This window comes from Athene noctua, chromosome 3 (genome assembly GCF_965140245.1).
Source record: "Athene noctua chromosome 3, bAthNoc1.hap1.1, whole genome shotgun sequence".
NCBI lineage: Eukaryota > Metazoa > Chordata > Aves > Strigiformes > Strigidae > Athene > Athene noctua.
The window spans coordinates 77,316,719-77,342,084 of record NC_134039.1 but is presented as its reverse complement, the minus strand read 5'-3'; the positions used below and the strand labels follow the sequence as shown (position 1 = coordinate 77,342,084).

At 35.3% G+C, this 25,366-nt stretch overlaps 1 protein-coding gene across 8 annotated transcripts in view; it reads left to right on the top strand.

The window, feature by feature from the left end:
* The window catches only part of CACNA2D1 (calcium voltage-gated channel auxiliary subunit alpha2delta 1), a 427,358-nt gene that overhangs the window by 246,692 nt on the left and 155,300 nt on the right, over window positions 1-25,366 (top strand). The gene's annotated exons all lie outside the window — the stretch shown is intronic.

The following is a 25,366-nucleotide window of genomic DNA, read 5'->3' as shown; positions in this document are numbered from 1 at the left end:
AAAAACAATGAACATGTAAACAAAATTTTCATCCCCATTTTTACTACACATTTGCTGTTATTGTCTTTTTTCCTTCTTTCAATAGTATTTCAGACATGTGCTCTATTAGGCCTATGATTCATCTTAGGAATTAGTAGGAGCCATAGTTAAAGAGATCCATTAGATCTGAGTTTCAGAAATGGAACTGGAGGTGAAACAAAACTCTTACATATTCTAATTTTATTATCCATTCTTTCTCTATGCTGTGTTCTAATTTAATACAAACAATTCTTGACAACTCTTCTTTGCATGGTTTTGGCCTCAGGCAGAGATGGTTACTGAAAACATTTTTTAGTATCCCAAAAGCATACACAGTTCAGGCAAATAACATGCTGTGTGAGATGGTAGTACTTATATTGCATGCAGTGCATTTCCAGAATCACACTAACAGCCTTTAGCAGACAATTTGAATAAATTCTTTCTAAACTATGTCAAAAATAATATATATATCTCTCCATATAGTGAGGATTCTTTAAATGTATTTCAATATTAAGTATTTTTCTTTCAAGATGAAAGTAACTTCCTTTTTCTGTACTCATCAAGAAATCATTATCCAACAAAAAGACATTTCAACATTCAAAATGACTGCATATTTTTAAAAAGGGAAAGAAAAATTAAACAGGATCTGTATTTTTAAGTTATGGTGTTGTTTTGTGTTTGTCTATTGTTTTTTTTAAATTTAAGGTCCTATTTTGCAGTCTTTCAAAATCTCGTCAAGAGGAAAGAGACCCTAATGTGACCTGAGCTCTTTAAAATTCATGGCCACAGTTGTGTGCAGCTTATACAAATGACACAGGGATGAAAATGGAAATGTCAGTATGATGGAGGAAGGAGTCATAGTAGCTTGTATTCTTATACGGTGTGATGGTGTGCTTGACTGGCAGACCTAGAGGATTATTCTGGGATTCTGGCCTTAATAAGTGGTAAAGTGCACCTTAATTGCAGGATTACAGGGAGGAGACAGGCCATTTCCTTTGCTTTTGTTTGGAAAGAAGTGATACTTCACTGTCAAAATGTTATAAAAACTTTCCTCCAATCATTAGGATATTTGTAAACACCATGTGAAAATTGATGTAAGATTGTCATCATAACAGTATGTAAAATGTTTTGTTGTGCTGAATTTAACATTTTAGATAATATTACTAAGAACACTTATGTCCCTTAAATCTATGCTAGGTAATGTTACTGTACAGCCTGTTATCCTAAAAAGGAAGCAGGCTATAAATTCCATACGAAAGATAAAACTTTTCTTTGTTTCTAATAAAATCGTAGTAACAGACAGAAATGTACATTTTTTAGAATGGTAACTGCATGTGCAACTTATATGGTTTGTGAGAAATTCCTGATTCTTTGGGTCTGGCTATCATATTAATTACCAGAGATGTGGAAGCCTTGACTATTACCAGGAAGACTGTAATTCTGCATCAGCAAAATTCTTTTCTTGGGTAGCTGGGTAACTTCTGGTTATAGATGATATTTCAGAGATAACACCTTGAGATTCCCTAAAAATCACAGATTTTGTATCAGTAAACACAAAATCATCAGCAGGTTTTATTTTACATTAGCAAAGTTCATGTGTCATCTGAAATGCAGCGAACAATTGGAATGTAGTTGTTCACCAACAGATCTCCAAAGCTAATTTTCTTTTCACAAGCAATATTATCCACAAGCAATTTTTGTAACTCTAGAAAGACTGATACTGTGTCTTGAACACTGTTGTTAGTTCACATGAACTAACCTGTCATTTCTTGATAGAGGTTTCAGCGCCCACTATAGCAGGGAACAGTTGTACAGTTTGAAAATAGTTTTCAATAAATCTGCAATTCCTCGTCTGCATCAGTCTGTTAGTGAACATTTACAAAACAGATACTACAGCAAACCCTTCTGAGAAACGGTCAATGAAACACAGTTTACAACTTTTATTTCTTGGAAGCCGAATTTTTGGACTGAATTACACCTTGGCAAGCAGGTTTCATTTTTCCTCCCTCATTGTATATATTTTGTATCACGCCAAGAGAAACAACAAATTGCTCTCTGGGTCGCACAGAACAGGTTTCAATGACTAGGTATTTGACTTGCCTCCTCTTCCTTGAGATTGGTTTTCACTTCTGTTGCCTGTTACAGTAGCAGGTTGTTGTTTCTAGGGGAGAGGGACAATTACACTTAGAACCACATGGGTTCCTAAACCTGAATTTTTACTTGGATCTGTTAATCACACTTTGTCATGTTGTGTTTTTTTGGGTTTTTTTTGGTTTTTTTTTTTTTCTGTGAATCTAGGAATTTGAGAATCACTGACTCTTAAGCAATGTTATCCATCACAATCTTTCTTCCCTATTCAAGTTGCACTTTTATTGCAGTTATTATTTATGATTTTAAGAATTTGAATCAAATATCGATGAAATTCTGAATTTAGCCCTTTGAAACTGGGAAACTGGTTTAGCCAGTAATTCTTTAATGGTGTACCACCTATTTAAATCTGACAAACTAGTACATACTATAAAATAGTATTCTTTGGCTTCCTACATGTAGTGATTTGTTTGTTTTGAAATAAAGCGATGAGCTTCTTGTGAAGTGTACCCCCTTGTATTTTATCATAGAAATATCTGGTACATCATTACAACATTTCCATTGACTACATCCATGTCATTACTTTGTGGCTTATTTGATTGCAGAAAGAAATATGAAACTTATTTTTGTGTTTCCCTGTATCTGGTGCCAAAACCTAAGTAGGGATGGAGAAAACTTTAGGGAGTTAACTTAGTTGTCTGTTTCAGAGGATTACAGTCCCACCACAGGAGAAGGCAATCTCAATAATATAGACCCAAAGCAGCCTTTTAATTCAGTATTTTTCAAGATTGCAATATTTTCAAGAGTCTCATTTCGGTTTTGAAATAAAATGAATCTGCTGCTGAAAACAGAACAGACTCTCAGGTTGTGTTCTACCACGTGCACTGGAAATTAGTAATTCATCTTCCATTTGTAATAACAGAAGTCTTAATTCTAAATCCCCGTTAAATCTGTACCCTTCTTATCCCTAAACAGAATATGGGAACTACAGGTGAGAGGGAACCCTTGGCACAGGCAAGTGAGGTTAATCTGCCTAGTGGGTACCACCAGAGGCTGCCCCGCTGACTGAGATGCATAATGCACAATCTGCTGCAGAGGGTGCTCTAGGTGTAAGTCTGGAACAGTGTTACAGTTTTAGGAAATGTGTTGGGCAAAGCATACAAACAAGGATTGCTTTTTTTGTGTGCGGTTACTCCTGCTTTACTTCCTCTAAATCAGAAATTGAAATATTGCTTCCACATGCCACTAATTGATTAATGTTGAAGAGTTGATTAAAGTGTCAGGTTGACAATAATGTGTCTTGAACGTGATGACATCCCTTTAAATATGTTTGGACAGCTATCAACAAAAAAAAAAGAAAGGCTTCCCCTGCTCTGAAGCTATTAAAACAGTTGTACATAGAGTTAAAATTAATTGATGGTTCTTGTAGCTTAGTAATGATAAAGTATGCACACTGTTCATACCTTCCTTGTATTGGGATGGCAGTCAAAATTTTGCTGCTCCTTAAAATCTTCTAAAATGTATATTATTTTTTGATAGAAAGTTTGGTAGTGGACATCAATTTTACCTCCACAGTAGTGCATCATATATGTAAACATTCAGTTACTGATAAAATATTTTGACAAGATGTGCTAGGACTGAGGGGCAATCAAAACTTTTAGGGATAATTTGAAAAATACTGTTTTGATGCTACAGTGTTTTTTATCTTGACTGCAATATTTTCTTTTTGACTGGAAAAAAGACTGAGCTTGAAAAGAAGAAATATTCTTTGGGAAGAAACTTTAAAATGCTGGGAAATGAAACACTGGGGGCAAGAATTTTCCCCCTCAAAAAAAACAAGAAAAGGACTAAAAAAAAATATAGGAAAAAGTGCATTGTCATTTATTCATGGAAAATCTTATGTATGGATAATAAATAAGATTTATTCAGGAATCAAGATGTTAATAAAATGTTGTATAAATATTTTGGCATACTACATCAGCTTTTCTTAAATGTCTAAAAGAGCAATAAAACTTTTCTGTGTTTTTTTATCTTTAGTTTAAATAGCAGTGACAGGCAAGACAGTTTTATTAATTAAATTGCTTAATTTGAACTCTTTTTTTAAGATGAATGTTATTGATATATTTTGGTACAGTTGGGAAACTGAAGCTATTCAGAACTATTTTTCTCACTTTTTTTCTAAGGGATAAATGAATATGCAGTTTTACTGCAGCTGAGATTGAAAAATTATTATTTCAAGTCTGTGATTTTTATGTGTGTGTTCACACCTTTAAATTTAGAAACAGAAATTGGATTAGATCATTATGTATGTCTTGTGCAGATGGCATGTGAGATTAAGGTTTCTTCTTTTTTTTTTTTTAATATTTTCCATTATATTAATCAGCAAGTTATTTGTTAAAACATGTAATGGGTGAAGTGGACCTTTAAATGAATGTTCAGTGTCAGCCTGTTTTAAATACCAAACACTGTGGCTTGGGGTAAGTAGAAAGCACATCTTAGTTGCAGCAAAATCCCTAAGTACTGCCTGATTGGTTCAATATTAAACCTGGAAGGAAAATACTGATGCAGAAGCTTAAGCAACGAACTCTGGGGTCAGTATTGTTTTTTATATTCTGACATTTTTTTTCCCCCAAGTATCTTACTAAAGCTCCCTGAATGAAAATATTTTTAAATAAGCAGCAAAAAGAAGTGTTTTTTCTAACTTGATGAAAAAGCTTGTTTCTGTCAGAATTTAGAAGGCCAAACGACTTGAACCGTATCCATCATGAGGAGGTACTTGTATTTTGGTCCTGGGATTACATTAGTTTTGTTGGATGGATGGTCTAGCACAGGGGTTCTCAACCTTTCCTTCACCATGGACCCCATTTAAATACCTTTTGTGGCTGCAAACCACCAAGACTCAATTCAAGGTATAAAGCACTAAACTGTATCAAATATTTATTTCCATTTTCTCATGAAGGGTCTTCAAATTTGGAGAGAAGGGGAAATAAATCAATCTGTTAATGCACCCACTGTGCGTAATGTGGTGTGTATCCAGAATTATCTTGGACGTTATAGCAGGTCCTGAGATTCCAGTGTCTGTTAGGCTGCTTGACTGAATAACAAATGTTTAAGCTGAATATACTGCCAAAATCTATTTTGGAGGCCAGATGATTACTGCTGCTCCTCAGATCTCTTTCCATTTCTTCTGAAATATTTTCTCTCTTATTCACAGCTTGGAATAACAATTAGTATTGAATCCTCTTGTACCGAAAGGGGAAATTTGGCTTTGCAGTAAGATTGCCCATGTCCTTCTGGTAAAAATAGCTAATGGTGGCATTTGCATTTTGAAACAGACTGCAAAGTGGAATATTGAGTGTCAGTGGTTCTTTATTATTTGACATATTTAAAAAAAAAAAAAAAATTGACTAAGATCTTGAGAGAGTGATTGATAATGGCGTGTGGAATTCTTCCTATGCAGAAACTGCTGCAAGGATCCTTTATGTTATAAATCTGGCTTAATTTTGCAAAGTAGTTTGATATGGGGTGTATACATTGTCCAAGCTTTGTATTTGTCCTCAAGATATGGAAAATATCACCTCAGTCCTTTGTTCAGCTACATCACCCAAATGTCTGGGTCCATGTGAGGGATGGCAATTGTGTTCTCAGACCTGCTCTACAGTAAGGGAAGACCACCAGGAAGTTGCTCGGGCTTTCTGTAAGCGAAAATTCACAGCACATACTAGTTTTTTAGTATTCACAGGAATCTATGTATAATTACGTCTTCAAAACTGGTTCCTGACTGCTGTAAGGGAGTGTGGGGAGAAATATTTATTATATTTGCAAGTTCAGAAAGAAAATGTTTAGATGTGTTTCAGTATGTCAAACAAGTAGATATGATGGGTTAAGCTGACTACTAGGAAGACTGCTACATTGCTTGAAGTAATTAATATCTAATGAGAAAATACCAATTTATGTGAAGCGCTTCATGGGAAAAAATAAAAGGTGTTCTGTCTAATAGACCTTAAAACCTACTTTAAATGGAAGTATGTTTAGATTTAGGCATATGTCTTTGTTACCCCAAGAGCCTGTCAATTCTTTTTTCCCCTCTCATAAAACAAATTTTCCTTCTTGTTTCATACTCAGTTATTATTTTCAATTTCATTATGTTGAGAGGTGGGGTAAAGAAAGAAGGAGGAGAGTGGAAGAGAAGAAGTATGGCGTATTCCCTTTTTTTTGTTCTTTGTACTCGCACAAGCTGCCAGTGAGCTGCTATGCTCTGAGCTGTAAAGTGAACACCCTCTGTGACCCTGTGCAGAGCTGTAGAAGAGCTAACGTGACTCTGCAGGCAACTTCTACCTCCAGCCCTGAGTCTCTGTGGCGTCCTGTGGTGGTATATGGGCTGAAAAAGGACATGCTTAGCACAAACTTGTGCAAATCCTTAAGGATAAGATGTTTTAAACTCAGTAATATTATAACATATATAAGCATATTATAACTAATAAACACTGCTACGAACAAGTGCCTTTATGCATACATAGATAACTTCTATACACACAAAACAAATACATTAGAATAAGAAGAGTTTGTGTTTGTTTTTTGCTTGACCCACACAAATTATGAGGAAGAAAAACAAAAATAGAATCTTCAGACTGTCAGTTTTTTCACTCTGGAAATATGAAATATTTCCTACAGAACCATCTCTCTGCTCATTAAGATTTTTAGAAATTACTTTGTGGTTTGTCTTGGGTTTAATATCTAAATGGTTTAATATACTTATTATCAACACAGTGCTGAAAGATTTCCCTCTGGAAAGAAAGCTGGTTTTCAGCTTTGTCGTATACAAAAAAAAAGTTTGTAAAACCCATTATTAAATAATTTGTTCTCACACTTCAGAAGTTTTGTATGTCCATCCTGTGATACCACAGCTGCAAATTTTGCTCTGTTAATGGTGCCTAGCTATGAGTTATGATTTTTTTATCCTCTACTGCCTAAAAATTATATCCCTGTGTTATTGGATTACAAGACTTACTTGATGAATCCTTATAATTCTACACTCCAAAAATATTTCATATATTTGATTGTTTCAGAACAAAATGAAATAAAGTTGTTAAATTACATATGTGCAGGAGATAAAAATTAAATTTCAACGTATTTTGTTAGGAAAAAGACTAACCATGGTAGGCAATATATTAAAAAAAATAAATATAGGTGCTGTTTGAAGTATCCCTATTGATAAATTTAGATTGGTTGTTTACCAAGGCACTGCATGTAAAATTATTAATGGGTGAACGGATCAGAATATATCTTCTCTACTATAATTTTAGCATCTGCATTACCATATTATCCAACTTTGTAGTAGGTATTATTTTTAAAGGAGTATCACCTTCACAAATGATATGTTCAGTTTTAGTTTTGAAAGGAGGAAGATAGATAATGAAAGGGAATGGGGAATAATTTTATGTAGTCATATATGGATTTGAATATCCTTAGAGAATGGCTTTTTGTGGATATGTCTAAAAATTAGCCTCTAAAGGTTATAACAACATGCAGAATATAACTTAAGGACATGGCTACTGTTTCTTTATTTATCACTACCTAGCTCACTGGTTTGGTTGGTCCATTTCATTCTTTCTGCCATGAGTTCATTTCATGTCAGAGCTGTTAGGAAGGAATACTGTGTAATTTAATAACAAGGTGTTTCTCTGGCAATACATAAATCACAGATTTTTTTCCCATTATTGAAGGGGTATTCTGTGAAGTTTGGACAGTGTAGTTTGAATGTGGTGATTTTGTGTATTTATCCGTGTATATGTGCATATATGTATGTATAAAGATATTTAATACTACTGAACTACTTTCAGTTCATACTATTTTCAAATGTCCATTTGAGAATAAATTACATTATCTTCTGCATCAATTAATTTGAAATGTGGGTTACGTTACTACATTCTTATGGTCTTGTATATTGTACAAATATCTTACTTGCTTCTTTGTGTCCAAAGTTGTTTTACACCAAATTAGATATGGTTATTTCTTTGTCTGACATTGGTTCCTCTCAGATTACTATGTCTAGCAATAACAGTACATTGGTTTTATTGGTTTTCCATCTTGCCTTCCCTGGGGTCTCTCTATCCTTTAGTCTGTACTTGCCTACTTTCCCTCTTCTTTTGTATGAAGTTCAGCTCTAGAAATCATTTATCTGTCTTACAGTTGAACATGAATTGATTTGGAAATGTTGTCCACCAATGAGTAAAACTCAATTTTTACTTCTAGTGTGTATCCTTCATAAACAGAAGATCTCAAAATGCACCTCAAAAAAACTACCCATAAAAGAACCATTTATCTTCTCACACCCTTTTCCCTTTCTTTTTGCTGAAGATAAAAATCAGTTTTCATTTACTGCAGGGTAAATGCATGCAAGTGGCCAGCTGCCATTGAGACACTGATCTGTAGTTGTACAATCAGATGCCAATATACTCCCTTTGAGTTCCTTTTAAGACTGAAATTTGGATATTTTCTAATTTTTTCTTTTTCTTTCTGAAGACAATTTTGTCTCCTCTTTTCCCTTTTATCTCTGTTTATTCTAATTTTTCATGGGTCTCTTGTCTGCTTATTCCTCTTTTCTACTTCAGTCTGCATTTCCTCAATTTTTTTCCTCTTTCATGTAGTTTATGAATATTTTTCTCATTCCATAGTAAGGATTCTGCTTTGTCCTCACAGTCATGGTTTTTCTAACTTTTAAGCGTCTTATTAACAGCTCATTCTTTTGATCTTCTGGTTCAGCAAACATCTGCATATCTTCAGTTTGCTGTCTTCTGTCTTCCTTTATCACCTTTAGGATTTCCATGTTTTCTCTAAGTGCATCTCTAGTAATTTTTGATATCCCACTTGGGTAATATTTCATAAATAAAATAGCTTTTGTCATACATAAGATAATGGACATCTTTCAGCCTTTGAATCCTGTCCTTTCTCCCTGGAATCACCTCTCCCTTCTCGGCATCTCTTTCAGATTTCTTTAATACCTAATTATTTTACAGGATATAAATATTTGAAAATAAATATAGAATATTTTAAACCAGTATTCCTTTCTGTCCTTTTCTATACAAAAAATTCATCAATTTTGCCTCCTTAGGATAAAAATGTGCAGGAAAAAACCCTGAACATTATCCAGTGGATATTTTTACATGGATTTACACTGTATTTGGAGTTAGTTGAATGAACTTGAATAAGCTATGTATGTGTTAAAGTGCATTTGTGCTTGAAGTATCTGTTTCTTAGCAGGACTTCTAAGCTCAGACAGGACATTTCACTGAGACCGTTACCTGCCCTTTCTATTGGAGCCAGACCCTGACTGGCGGACCTCCTTCAAGTAAATGCACAATTTTTCAATCTGTACAAAACCAATTAACCTAAGTATCTGTTTTAAAATGAGATCAGAAATTTTCCATTAATCAACATGATAACGTTAGTTACCTCTAATAAAGAAGGTCACTCATCTCATTGCAAGTCATATTTAAATGATTTTGTATTACACAGTTTGACATACCAGTTTTTAAAACAATTATCTACATAACTCTTCATTCTGTAGGAGTATTTCATGGTAAGTTATTTACATTTTTAAACCTTTTGGCCTGTTCCTGTGAAAGGCTGCATGTCCTTGGCATCCATTTGTTTCCAATAGCATTTGAAAGCACTCAGGCCCATTCAGGTCAGCATCTTACATTATGATGTGAAAAAAGAATACATATTTGCTGACCACAGGAAAAAAGAATGGGAAAAGGGGGAGAAAACAAATCTAGACCTTGGCCTTCTCAGTTGGCAGCTGAAAATCAAAAGCGCACTTGGATAACTCAGCATGATGGGTGTAGCGAGTGGCAGACCATTCAGAGCGGAAGGAAAGATAATGAAATCTTAAACTAGAAAATCTTCCAAAGCAGGCTGACAGAACAGCTCGAAACATTTTTATTTTTAAAAAAAAAAAAAAAAAAAAGTCACGTAGAGGCTTGACAAACAGAAAGAGAAATAAAGATTTGGATGCAAAGAGGCAAGTACATCTTTAGAGCCTTGCAATTTGAACGCTGATACTTTGCCACATGAACTTGGCTCCAGAGATGCCTGGATTGGTGCTAGTTAGCTATGTGAAGGTCCAAACAGAGTGTAGTGTCAGTTGGTGTCTTCTGTTTTGCATATACCCCACAGGATGTAAACAGATTTTTGTAGCAACTATGCCAGTAACAGATGTTTGCAAAATTTTTTATATTCCTATGGTTCTTTATGGAAGAACAATACTGAAATTCCTTGTTAAAAATTACCAAATTGTGAACCTTTTTCACAGTTAAATCATTTTATTGGGACAGTAGAAAATAAATGATGTAAGAAGGAAGTAGTACAGGGGCTACTGAGCTGGGACGGTGCCAGAAGATGTTGATTTAGTATTTTCTTGTAATATTTCTTCTGGGGATAAGAGGAGGCTTGGATACTTGGGCTGTTATTTTGATTTACTTGAAATACAAATTTCAGGAATTAATATTTTACTATGTATCTGATTGAAGCTTCTGCACAGTGTCCTGATCCAGTGTCAGGGGAGGTTTTGATATGATCCCAAGAGTGAGATTAAGACACAAACGAGGTCAAATGCTATATACCCAAAACAGGTTTTTATTATTAAAAAAGAGGGGTAGTGATAGGACAGAATGGAAGGAAAAAGCAGAAATAAAGCAAGGATGAGGGATAGGGCTGCAAGAATAGTCACCACCATGGATCCAGTGGCGTCCCGTTGGTACCTCAGTCTTCAGTTCTTCGATGGTGGATGTACACTGAGCAAAATTTTTTGCTGCCTTTATAAGTTCAGTGTATCCCCTGATCAGCATATCTGCTCACCTTTGGTATTTTTTTTCTCTGGTCCCACAGATTTTGTTGCATGTGGCTTCAGGGCAGGAACGTTTTCCTCTTGTCAGTCCATTAGCAATGCAGGCATGGGGTCTGGCCTACACACTGGAGCCACAAACGGCTCCTTTGAGGCTTGTCTAAGGAGTCTAACAATGCAACCCCAAAGAATTGGAGAGTGCATCCTTCAATACACTCCTGCTTCCCTGCCCGACATCCCCCAGACCAATTCACGGGCTGCAGCAGTTTCTCTCGGAGGTTTGCACAGAACAAGCAAGCTGTGAGACAGTCATGTGACATTTCAGTCTCTCACACACAGCCAGACTGGACATACCAAATACGTATTTTGTACATTGCTTCAGTGTCCTTTTCTTGAATTCAACTAGGAGTGCTCTGTTGCTTGGACAACATACTGAATATCAAATACTGCTGGTTTTGTTGCTAATTTGCCAAGGCTCCAAATAAGAACTTGTCTACATTTGGCTCTGAGTTTTACTTTCTGTAGTTCGGAGGACCTAGGTTTTTACCTTCTGCTTCTCTAGATGAAGATGCTCCAAAATGACCATGTCTGAATGAGACACGTGATGTAGAAATGAATCAGACCCAAGAGATGCAGTGCAGTGTTCCTGTGACTCTGATAGTGAAAAACTGAAATTCAAACTCTAAGAGGATTGTGTTGTATCATTATTTCTCACAAAAAAAGCCAATCACTTGTTCAGACCTAAATAGTATAATATTCTGGCATCAGTAGTCTTGATACCAATGGTGTTTGACAGAATTTCTTTGTGACTAAGTTTTTTTACTTTTATTAATTATGCAGAGAAATGCTGTCTGTGGTTATGCCTGTGACACTCTCTCATATCACTATGTGATGACTGAGTTGTGAAATAACATCAACACATTAGAAGGTTATGATATCTATAGTTGATAGTTGTAAAGTACTACTTGTATACAAATTCATGAGTTTTTACTTTATTATCTAATAATCACAATTAATCTCAGTATTTAAACAATAATTTTCATTAAAATCTGGATTTACAGATTGCCTGTGCATTTTAAAATAATACATTCACAGACACAAAGGAAGTAGATAAAACAACTGGTATAAAACTGCAGTTCTGCAAGGTCCTCACCTGCAAATCTTATTTTGTCACTATGTAACACTAAATGTCTCAGACTGTTGCATATCTCGCAACACTTTTAGCATGTCTTTACTTATTACTCAGCTTCCTAATGAAGTGACATGCTTCCTTGCCTTCTTACACAGTATTTGTGGCTTGATCTAAATTTGCATTTTGACAGTATTTTGCTCAGCCGTAACTGCAGGTCAAGTGAACAGTTTATATTAACAACACTAAATCTGATTTTGTAAGGAAACCTACAGATGTAGATACAGTGAGGTTATTAATTAGTTCAAACTGCCTTTATCTTGTTGAAATCAGTGTATTGATTTTAGTTGGACTAGGATTTCACCTGAAACATCTAAATAATAATGTTTTAAAAGCTAATCTTTTCATACAAACATACTATCTACTTTTCCTATGAATATTTGATAGCTAAAAATACAGCAGAATTAAAAATCCTAAAATAGTGGTTAAAATAACACATTGCAATTAAATTGTTGGATGCTTTGTGATAGTAAAATATCAGGGAAATGAAACAATTTCCTGTTGACAACTTACAAATGAGAAGGAATTTTGTCCTGGACGTTCCATTAATTCTAGCTTGGATGTAATAGCATGGACAGTATATAAATGAGATTTCATTGAAGGATGCCTACTCTATATTTAGAAGAGATCAGCTGAGACATGCAGAGTGTCACTATTAAATTATTTCTTTATTACTTCAAATTTCATTTCCTGCAGTTCTTACCAGCATTAGAAATTTACATTATCTAACCAGGAAAATCCTTCTCCTTTGAAAATCTAATGCAATGTGAAAACCATCTTTTGACACACAGGCTAGGTAGTTGCAACGTTCATTGTTAGTTCAACAGTTAATGGTTGTTGACTTGATTTTAATCTTTTTTTGGGGGAGAAATAATAAATAATTTTTTGTCCACACAGAAAAAATGGTATAATGCTTGACAGTGAAATAGGTGTTAGCACACATATTTGACCAAATGTGTTTGCCAGTGGACAAAGATACAGTAAAAATCAGTATATTTTTAATGTCAATTTTAATGAATTGGAGTTCTTGTTTTTGCTGGGATCTGTTGTGCTTCTTTTCTTTACATAATAACTTCAAAAATATTATTGTAATTTTTCACTTAAAGACAAGGTATTTGATAAAAGTTTGTAGTTATTCATCCTTTCATCAACAATAATGCATTTTTCCCTCTTATCTATATTTACCTCAGTATTGGTGCTGATTGCCAAGTGTGAAGAATCTGCCAAGTCAAACTGCAGCACTCAATCATCTTATGGGTCCTATTTTAAGAAGGGCAGGGGGGAAGAAAATATTATATAAAAATTAATTATAGTTAGGATCTTAAATTCTGTCATATGGTAATTATTGCATAAACTTATGTGTACAATATAAGTAGAAACAAGTCTGCATGCTATTAGTCTGTTCTCTGAGATTGATGGGATTTTGGATTTTACTGCATCACATAGACGTACACAAGTTTATGAGACTGTATGGGATACACCCGAGGGTGCTGAAGGAGCTGGCTGGGGTGCTCGCCAAGCTGCTTTCCATCATTTCCCAGCAGTCCTGGCTGACCGGGGAGGTCCTGACAGATTGGAAATTGGCCAGTGTGACGCCCGTCTATAAGAAGGGTTGGAAGGATGATCCAGGAAATTACAGGCCTGCCAGCTTGGCTTTGGTGCCCGGGAAGCTGATGGAGCAGCTCATCCTGTGTACCATCAGATCCCTAGGGAAATTCTTCATGTGTCCAAAAGGCACAATATACTGGACTTCCCTGGATAATCAGGGACGAGTGCCCCTGGGGTAATTCTCAAGTGGGATGTAGCAGTTACTTATCACTGCACCAGACAGAACTGAACTGGTGATGTTGTGAATGGGTTGCTTTCTCCCACAGTAAGGAATTTACTGGCAAGTCAGGCCGATATGTCAGAAAGTTGTGCCACCATTCAGAGGGACTTCAACAGGATGGAGAAACGGCCTGACAAGAAACTCATGAAGTTAAAAAGGGGGAAATATAAAATTCTGCATCTGGGTAGGAATAACTCAGTCACCGCTATATGCCAGAGGCCAACTGATTAGTAAGCAGCTTTGCTGAGAAGGATCTGGGGATCCTCAGCACTGGTGAGGCCACATCTTGAGTACTGTGTCCAGTTCTGGGCTCCCCAGTACAAGATAAGAACTTATTGGAGTGAGTCCAGAGCAGGGCCATGAAGATTATTAAGGCTCTTGAGCATATTTCAGATAAGGGAGGGTCTAGGAGAGCTGGGGCAGTTCAGCTTGAAGATGAAAAGTCCCAAAGGGATCTTGTCTGTATGTATAAAGACTAGGTTGGGACTGAAGAAGATGAAGCCAGACTCTTCTCAGTAGGGCTCAGTGACAGGACAAGAGGCAATGGACATAAATTAAAGCACATTAAATTCTATCTCAACAGAAGAAAAAACTTCTTCGCTGTGTGTGTGGTCAAACACTGGCAGAGGTTGCCCAGAGAGGTCGTGGAGTCTCCATCCCTGGAGATATTCAAAACCCAACTGATGCGATCCTGGACAAGCTGCCCTAGCTGCCCCTCCTTGAGCAGGTGCTTGGACTGGGTGATCTCAGAGGTCCCTTACAATCTCAGATGTTCTGTGATATTGTGAATTTGGACACAGCATCAGTCCAAGGCCTGGATAAACCACTGGTGATTAAGTACCACAGTCAAGCATGGAGAGAGAGAACGCTTAATCACTTCAGCTGATAATAGCTACATTTGTAATCCAAATATGCTAACACATGCAGCTCAGGGGCCATGGTTTAGCTACATAACATAGCTTTATTGTTCCCTGACCAAAATTACCTAAAAAAATAAACAAAAGCTTTATATATAGCCATAATAGATCAAAGAACAGCTTTCAGTATTCCTGTACTATAAAATAAATGTGATTAGTTGCATTTAGTTATGCATACAAAATGCGTGTCAATATATTCTATTCTGTTTACCATATCTTGTAATTTCTCTGCATTCTTCAGAGTATGGTACAAGTTATGAATGTTTGTATATAAATACTGTTGACATCTTGTAAAGTGTTTCTCAGAGACATTTTATGAGTGACAATTTCTTCTGTGAGACCTTTTTTTACAGTCTTCTTTGAATCCATTTCATACTAGTGGTAGTTGGTTATAAAAGAAGTTCCATACTGATATTTGGCATAAGCTTAAAGGCAGTGAGTTTAGAAACCTCTGATATCTTACTTCAAACTTGGTATCTTGAAAATTGCTTTCCTGTGGGGCCTGGAGCTCAGCCATATGGGTCTTACTACCTTGTAGCTCCTTTACGACTACCTGAAACCTCAAATTTCAGGAGCCTCGAGACTCATTCTCTCAACAGCATATCCATGGAAAATTATCCATTGAATTTTTCTTGAACTCTAGCTCACTCAAAAAAATGAGCAGTATTTTCTGTCTAATTAATTGCATTATACAGCAATTAAGACTGACTCTGATTCTGTACTCCTTTGCTTTAGTTTGTTCTCCTGGTTTTGAAAAAGAGGAAAAAATGGAAAAATTAATGGTTGATCTTAGAAGTGGGAAAGCTTTTCAGAGTACTGGAGTTATTTCTTCAAGGGTTTGGTTTTTTTTAAAATTTAACCCACACTAATAGTCCTTGAGAAATGTGAATCTCATTTACATGTCTGCCCTCAACGGGCTGCATGATGTTGAGGATTCATTGTCCATCTCTTGTTTATCTTTAAAATAATAGTGGTTGTCCCTTATCTTTTGAAAGCTGCCATGAAATCAAACAGTTATCTGACAATTAGGTAGCATCTGTTCTTAGATTAAATACTTGCAGTACAGGAATTAATGACGTGGTTAACAATTTTGGCAATGCAGAAGGTGTCCATCTTGTCTCAAACAAATTGGATAATCTCTTTGCTCCCTTTTTTTTTTTTTTTTGAGGATAAGCCTAGAAAACTGTTTATTTAGTCTTTTAGGCAGTGTTTGCTGCACATGGATGAATAGAAAGCCACAGGATAATAGTCTTGCCACTACCTTAAGTGCAAGGTAAAATGGAAACATTTATTTTCCATGAGACATTGATTTAGTAACACCTTCTTATTAGTGCAAATTACTGATATGGAAGTTAACATTTCCCTCTCTTCGAAGCAACCTGGTGTGTTCTGAATGAGTTACATGCTCCAGCAGCTTCACATAGATAAAAGCTATTTGGCTCCAACAGCCGTGTTATCCAAAATAGGGACCACACTTAGAGGAAATATGAAATCATTATTATTACTCGAGGGGCGTGCTAATTTCCTTTATTTTTTCCTCTCTTTTTTTTTCCTTTTTCTTTTCTTTGAAAATAAACCAGATCTGTTTCTCTATGATTTTCCAGTATACATCATCTCATCTACACTTTTTATCGGTTGCTTTAACAAGAGTTTTGGTTTATGTTATAGCAAAACGGTTATTTCATTTTAAATATGACAAAAGTATTGTTCTTTATTTTGTAATATATATTTTAAGGTATTTTCTGCTATTCTTTCCCTATGGAGTGGTTTTATTCTATAGAAGCTAAGAAAAGGGGAGAGCAGTGTCAAGCTTGTAGGAGTTTTCCTTGGAGACTGGTAACTTCCTGGTGTGTCTTGGATTGTTTTTGAAACAACCATTTTGAAGTGTGGCAGGATACACAGTACATAAATATACAGTCAGTGGATCTGAAAATCTACCTAATATGTGAAAAATAATATAGCATATACTGCTTGCATAGAATAGAATAGGATATATTGCTTACATATAATCCAGCGAGTAACTTTTTAGTTCACATAGTTTTTCTTTCTGTGATCTCTGAGAGATTCTTTGCACATTTTGTTCAGCATCTGTCACATCCCACTCAGACAAGGGAGAGAAGTGACTTTTAGATTTGTAAGTTGTCTCTCACAGCATCAGAATATTGGAATTTAACATCACCATCAGGCAAACAGGAGGCTGAAAGACATAGTAACAGGATTGTGATCGTAGCAGAAGCAGAGAGAAAATAAATCAGAGACAATAAAGGCATGTTGTGCATCATGTAAACTTTAACTTCTGTGTGCTGGTAATCAGCCATTATCAAATTCAGCCTGAAGTTAGAGCAGAATTCTTACATGAGCTAAGAAAAAAAGTTGTGGATTTTTTTTTTTAATTCCTAAAACAGTGTGTCTTCTTGATGTAGAAGATAACATGCTCATTAACTTGTTAGTTTATCTAATCTTGAAAAACTGGAGAAACTCTTTTTTACTTACTCAGAGTACATGGAGATCCCTTTAAGCTAACAGCACAGAGCTCTGAAAGGCTGAAGGTTCACTTACTCCTTATAACAATAGCAGAGACCTTCTATGCTGCAAAATGTTTTATGAGAAACTGTGTAATGAAAGATATGGCTCTTCCCTAAATATCTATCTATCTATCTATCTATCTATCTATCTATCTATCTGTCTATCTATCTATCTATCTATCTATCTATCTATCTATCTATCTATCTTCTATAGAGAGAATATTTTCTAAACAAAAACTTCTGGGGAATTTAACTTCTATGCTAGATTTTGGAATTTTATTTTATGTCTACTCAACTTAGAATTATTTCACTTCTAGAATTTTCTATTCTCATAATTCCCTGATACCATTTCTTGAATATATTTTCATAATGTATTTTGCTGAAACATTATGAACTTCTGTGGAAATACATAATTTAATGATAATCAGAGAATTTAAATTCTATCCAGTACACAAGTCAAACTTAGTGTTCTTTTTAAAGAACTGATTTACATAAATTTATTCAGGTTTATAGAAAATGCAGTTGTATGCATTTTTATATGTTAATTATTTTAGATTTTTGTGTAGCAGTTAAATGAATAAAACAAATATACGTTGTTTTTTTTTTTTTTTTAAATCTGGATCAGTTTTTTGTTAAAACAAAGCACGCCTTTTCTCTTGGTAAAGGGGGGTTTATGGCTAACACTGTTAGAAACTTTGTGCACCCACAAAAATAAGTGGGGAAATTGCATCTTTCAAAATAAAAAGCACGCAATCTCCCAGTCACTTAGCAACGCATCAAGAAGCACTCTTCAAATGCACTTCAAGAGTATGGATTTGTCTCTGCTTTGTAAATTAGTAATGGGATTTGAAGTATCAGAAGTCTCTTTGTTTTCATCATGTATTAGGTCCTGAAGGTTTTCTGTCCTAGCAGTTTTTGTTTGAGAGCTAGCCTGCAAAAAATCTTTTGATCTCAGGTAAGTTATCTGAGATGTTAATGTCTCATAAAGCTTCCCAAGAAAGACAGGGGAAGAGCCAAAATCTGGTTTTAGCTAATTTATAAAATTCATTAAGGGGTAAGATGATTCATTCACGCATTCACTACTTCTGTGCTATCACGTTCAAGTACCTCCAACTGCAGTCGTAGATTATATCTAGAAATATGCAAATTTTTTGGTTTTACATTTAGCTGCCAGAAAATATTGTTTAAATTCTATAAAAATAGGAAGATTACTCACAGAAAAAGAAAAGGATCAAGTATTAGCTTCTCTTTTCACAGTATAAGGGCTTTTGACACAGATCATGAACCTTTTGCTTTGATGAATGAAAACATGGGCTAAAATCCTGTTTTTAAAGAGAAGAGAAAAAAACCCTCCTTGATTTGCAAGAACATGTTTGTAAAGTTAATGATAAATGCATTAGTCAAATTCTCTCAGAAGCCCTGATTAACTGTTAATTTAACTATCCACATCCCTTTCATGTCTTCCATAAAAGAGAGAGTACTTCTATAATTGTCTCTTTCTAGTCGTTCTTTTGAAATATCATAGAGGACTCATTAAATATTGAAACAAAACTTGAACAATATTTCTAAGGCAGCATAGAGTTAGAAGTTCCCTCCAGCAATATTCATATTTTAGAAAAAGTTACACCCTGATCCAGGGCAGCTTTAAATCTGACATCAAGCAGTGGTAATTTAAGAAGATTATCACTTTACCTGTAACTTACCCTAGTATGGCAATACTCTGTGTATACTCTTGTATATCGGTTAAGCAATATTTTTCATCATGAATAGAAAATTCAGCTTTATGCTGATATGTCTTTCCCTAAATCCCTCAAAAGAATACTTCTCGTATTTTGGGGATGGGTGTGAACACCACATTTAAAATGTCTGTGTTTATATATATTTAAGAGAAAAATCAGTTTTCCAGTGCCTTAGACTGTTTCCTCCTTGATGATGACATGGTGTGTGTTAATTCAGTTTCAGTCTATTACTGATTACTGGTCGTTAGTATCACGTTTTTGAAAGACCCAACTTATGTGGAGTGCTTCTAGGAATAGGGATGTTCTGTTTCTCAAAAGAGAAGAAAAAGTACGCCATTTCAGCAGATTTAAAAAAAGTTTAATTTTGATCAAAACAGTTTGTATCATATTTCCATTGTCAGAAACTGAATGAGAATGTGAAAGTCGTTGAGAGGATTGTTGATCTCAATGACTTTATTTTCAGGCCCCTGGAGATGATGCTTAGGGTGATTATGCCAAAAGCCCAACAACAACAAGCAAAATCCAAAACTTGTTCATGATGCAATTAATATAAAGAGAAAGCTGTGCCACAACTGGGAAGAGCCCTAAAAAACTTCTGAAGTATAAAGTGTTATATATTGTCACAACAAACCTCTTGAAAAATCAAATTAAAAATTTAAAAAAAAAATCAAAATTCAAAATACCATTTTACAATTTGAGCCTTTATTATTCCCAGAAGAAAACAACAGATCCCCTTTCCCAACTCCAAACTCCTTAATTTGAGTGGATTTAGTAGTAGTAACATTATTTTTGCATCTTCTGAAGTATAGGGTACTGAGATATGTTTCAGGGTATTCAGGGTGATGACCTACTTGTTCAGTGCAGCTGCTTTGTTCAAGTTGAGCCGTTTGATTCCTGATTTCCAGTAATCCAGTAATCAGGATGGATTACTGAAATGATCCTGTGCAGGATGCAATAGAGATAGTTGCAGTAACCCGATAATGTATCTCAGCTAGTGAGGTCAGGCTCTGCCTGTTTCCCACACCCCTTGCATTTCTGACTTTATGAATGCCTACTCTTCTGATGTATGCTGAACTTCTTTTTCCTTATCAGAGTTTAAAACATCATGATTTTTTCTCACAAATAACGTGCCAAAACTGTGACAGCTTTGTGTATTTGTAACACTTTTTGTCAAGAATAAGATGTAATTTAAAATGTAAATGGTTCCTTTAGGTCATACAAAGACTGTGTGGTCACTATGCAGTAATAATTTCAGAAATATATGTTGTTTTTATAACACATGGGGATTTATTGGCTTTTGTGTTGAAAAATGCTTTCTGCCATTGGCTTTGAAGAGAAACAGGAAAGGTTTACATAATGGACTGCTGAAACTACAGTGTCAACACAGCCTGTAAACTGCACAGCGTGACAGCGTCTGTTGCAGAAAAGCTTTATAAATAGTGTAGTTAAACTATAATTAACACATAGCGTTGAATGAAGTGCATTTAACTTTGACTGCAAATATTTCAATGGAAAAAAAGTCCAGTTTATAAGCTGGTGTCATGCAATAAGAAACTTCCGTTACCCTGATTTATTTATGACCAGCAGTCGTCTTCCCTCCTCCTATGCACCTTGCTAGACTGAAAAAGTGAAATCACTTTAAACCCTCTCTCTCTTTGCTTGTTTTTTGTATAATCCCTGTAGATGTACTCACCAGCTCTACTTGTCTTTGAACATCAATGGCCGTGTTAGCTCACATGTCTCATGCAATGGCACTAATACTGAAGTACATCTGCACCTTTCTGCTCCTGATTTTTTTCTAACTGTTGGAAGGTGCACCTTCTAAGAGAATTTTTCACAGTCAGATGTAATCCTGTTTCTGTTACCCGTGTCCTTGAGGTTATCTGTTTCTTTCCATAGGTCTTTCAGACCATGACTCTTCACTGAAAGGGCTTTTTGATTTTATATCTTTGGTATAAACCACTAAAAATACTGAAACGGTGCTCAAAACTGATCTTTTACAAGCTTCAGTAGTAATGTCTTCTTAGCTCCATATTTACTTTACCAATGTAACTTCCTTATCAGTCATTATCCAGTCTATATTTCTACATCTTCACACTCATTAATTTAACTACTGGTTTTTCTGTGTACATAACTTTAAATTTTTTTCTGACATCCAGACAGATTATTTGAACTTCATGCTTCGTCCACATCCCCCAACCATCACAGAAATAAAAATTTAGAGTTAATATATTACTCTGGTAATCATATTTTGACTTACATCTTATTTTCCTTTCATCTTTGTTTTTCCTCTTTTACTATCTATTCTAAAAGCATGCATTATAGGTCTCTTGATTACTTGGATCACTTCTTCCTGTTTCTTCTTAAATGTAAGTCTTGTATTCATGTAGTGCTAGGGTACTATTTTTACAAATCCCTCCTGTAAATTCATAAACCCATTCATAAACCCATTCTTTCAAAATTTAGTGATAGAGATTACCTGTTCCCTCAGTTTGTATGCAGTAAGTTTTTACTTCTACTCAGAGTTGTAATTTCTGTTGCTGCAATCTCGTTTATAGTAGTTGAGAATCTGTATCCATGCATTTCTGGAAAAAAAAAAAAAAAGTTGTTGCTGTTGGAAGTGGAGTTACTGGTGGAAATAAAAACTTCAGTTGTAAAGTATTTATCAGTTTTTATTTTTACTTTGACTTATTACCCTTTGACACAACGATCATACCCAAATCTTTGCTTCCCTATGCCAAGCAACTTCATTATTTGTTCACCCTTTAGAGAAGACTACATCCGTCTTTGCAAAATAAGGGTAACACCATACAAACACATTAGAAAGAAGGCAAGCTATGGTCAGAATATCAAATGTATCTATTGAATGCAACCATATGAATTCATGCTCTCCACTACAAAAATAAGGTAATTTACCTTTCCCAGACAGCACTAAGAACCACTGCTTGACCATAGGGAAAAACACATATATTTAGTTAGTTTTATATTGCAACTTATTTTCTGATAGTTTGTCTTTGTCAATGTGCTAACTGAGCATTGTCTTAAAGCATGAATTTATCCACCAGGGCAATTTATCAGAGTACATTTCTCAAGCAGGGTGTTATTTAATATCACATAAAGCTACATGTGTACTTAACCTGTCAATGGCTTTGTTCTTTCAGCTTTCTATGCTTTTTTTTTTTTTTTTTTAAATCAACTCCCTTCATTTAAAAAACAAAACAAAACTGTGTTTTAGTTGGCACTGATGAATGACATATTTGATAGTAAGCTTCACAGAAGAAAACAATACATCCTGAGCTTTGAACTGCTTTCTGGAAGATGTTAATCAAAAGACTGATAACTGTTAATGGACAACTGTGGTTCACTTTAGGAGGTAGAATGCATCTCTCTTTCTCAGTAAGCAGAAGAGGAGTCTTTCATCAGTTAGGTTAGTATGTATATCTGGAATCACTGTGAAAATACCTAATTCTTGCTCTGGGATATAATTTCGCTCAGGTAGAGTATCACTGTACCATATGCCCCAATGTGTAAAGAGTATAACTAAAAATATGAATTTTCTAACAAGAATGTGTTCAATATTTGGTATATTCCACTTGGATGAGATGTATTTTTCTACAATTTAAATATGAGAAAACCTGTTTGAAATTTTGTGACGGCAGCATAATTCACTGCCCACTTAAAATAATTGTTACTAGTGTGTTTCATAAAACACAGCTACATCACAGAAAAGCCTCATCAGGAGCTACTGTTTAAATAGCCCTGTGTGTCAACGACTTCATACTGATAAATTTCTTCCTGTTATTTCTAATCACGTCAATCGAGTATTTTTATTGCTATTAGATCAATAAGTATTGATCATTTAGTCATGCAGCGTAATTGTGTAGTGCTACTGTGAATGAAGGTACAAACTGATAATGGAGAGCCATTCCTTTTTATTTCAATAATTTTTCTAGGAAGGTAGAAATCTTCAGTAATTTCTGAAGATCTAGGGGGTTTGATATTTAAAGTATGATACTCTATTATAGCTGTTTCTCAGCTAATGGATTTCTTGTTTCAAAAACCAAATACTTAAAGCTTCTATATAAATGACTGATGTGTGTAGAAATAATTTATCTGCTTTTCACAGTGCTGGAAAGAACAATATGCACAATCAAGTTCAATTTCCTGCAGCCGTAGCTCTATGTCATCCATGCTGATCTTGCCAAGGGGAGTAGATGTCCAGTTCAAAAGTCCACATCGTACAAATTATCTACTCCTTTGGCACTGCAAGATATGGGTCACGAAGTACTTTTAACTTACTTTCTGCCTGTAGTAAACTTCAGAACTATGTAGAATATCAATGCCAGCATTAAAGTGTGTCAGAGGAAAAAATGCAGGAGAGATTGAATATGGTTTACTCCTACTCTAGCAGTACATTTTTAAAGTAAAATTTGAAATGGAAAATTTTGCCAATTCATTTAAAAATCTCTTTTGCATCAGTAGCTATTGGAAGACTTCCAGAAAAGACTTCAAGGTAGGACAAGCATATACCCTTAATACACTTCCAGACTGCTGAAATTTGGGGCTGAAGGGCTTCCTGATCACAGTTAATGTCTTTGTATTTCATATTCCTCAGCAGATCTTTTTTTTTTTTTTTTTCCCCTGTGCCAGTAATTGACTCAGTCTCTTCAGCACAGTGTGGCAAAGGATTAGTATTGTGCAAAAAAGAATAATTTTTTTCCCTATTTGCTAGTTTCTCCTTACTCTTGTGTTAAAGAGACAGTAAATATTTGGTCCATGTTTACATTTTCCAGAACACCAGTCATTTTATAGCCTTCTGCAATGTACTGCCCAGGGATTTTAAAGGTTCCTCCCCCCAGCCTGAAAGAATACTTATTGACTCAAATTCTTCATTATATGAGACACACTGTATACCTCTTATCCTTTCTGTTACCTTTTATTTATTTGTTTGTTTGAGTTTTTTAATGAGTCAAAGAGAAGTAGAAAAGCAAAGGAGACAAAAGAAACACCATGCCAACTTTTCCCAATATCTTCTAATATGTAATTTTCCTCACAAATCTGTTCCTCCCTCATTCATACCCTCAATCTTGGTATCCTGTTAAACATGGTGATTCATCTATGGGTAGTGTGTCACCTGTATCTCCTTGTTTTCCTCTTGAAATACAAATATTAAATGGTGGTTATGGTTTTCTGTTAAGCTGATTCAGTATTTCCTATCTAGTCTTTTTCAATTCAGCTGTTTCCCATAATATCCTTGTTTTGTTTCTTTTTGTTTCTCTTGAGATTGTAACATAAAATTAATTATTCTGTGATCATTCTCCTCAAAAACATTCTTATAAAGAGCAATAGCTGCTCTCTACAGCTTTCTGAGGAGGGGAAGTAGAGGGGGAAGTGCTGATCTCCCTGGTATCCAGTGATAGGAAGCATGGGGATGGTTTAAGGGAGGTTCAAACTCTACGTTAGGAAGCATTTCTTTACAGGGAGAGTGAGGTGGTCAATGCCCCAAGCCTGACAGTGTTTGGGAAGCATTTGGACAATGCCTTTAACATCCTTTACTTTTGGTCAGCCCTGAATTGATCAGGCAGTTGGGCTAGATGATCATCCCTCTTCTCTTCTCTTCTCTCTTCTCTTCTCTTCTCTTCTCTTCTCTTCTCTTCTCTTCTCTTCTCTTCTCTTCTCTTCTCTTCTCTTCTCTTCTCTTCTCTTCTCTTCTCTTCTCTTCTCTTCTCTTCTCTTCTCCTCTCTTCTCTTCTCTTCTCCTCTCTTCTCCTCTCTTCTCCTCTCCTCTCCTCTCCTCTCCTCTCCTCTCCTCTCCTCTCCTCTCCTCTCCTCTCCTCTCCTCTCCTCTCCTCTCCTCTCCTCTCCTCTCCTCTCCTCTCCTCTCCTCTCCCATTCCATACCAAAAATTGCAAGATGGAAAAGAACAATCTTTACTTTGTTCCAGAACATTAGTTCAGAGCTCAAGTGCAGCAGTTAGGAGACACCTTCCTCTTTGCTTTCCAGCTATGCCATGTTGAGTGGAGGATACGGTAGCTACTAACTGTGAAAAAAAAAAATCTGTTACATAAGCCTAAAAACATATCTCCTCTTTTTTTTTTTTTTTTAATGACCATTTCACAAAGAAAGCGATCTTCTGGTTGAAAATAACTGAATCTTTTCATTAGTTATAGTTTTTTTTGGGGGTAGAGAAATATGTATATCCCATGATAGTGAG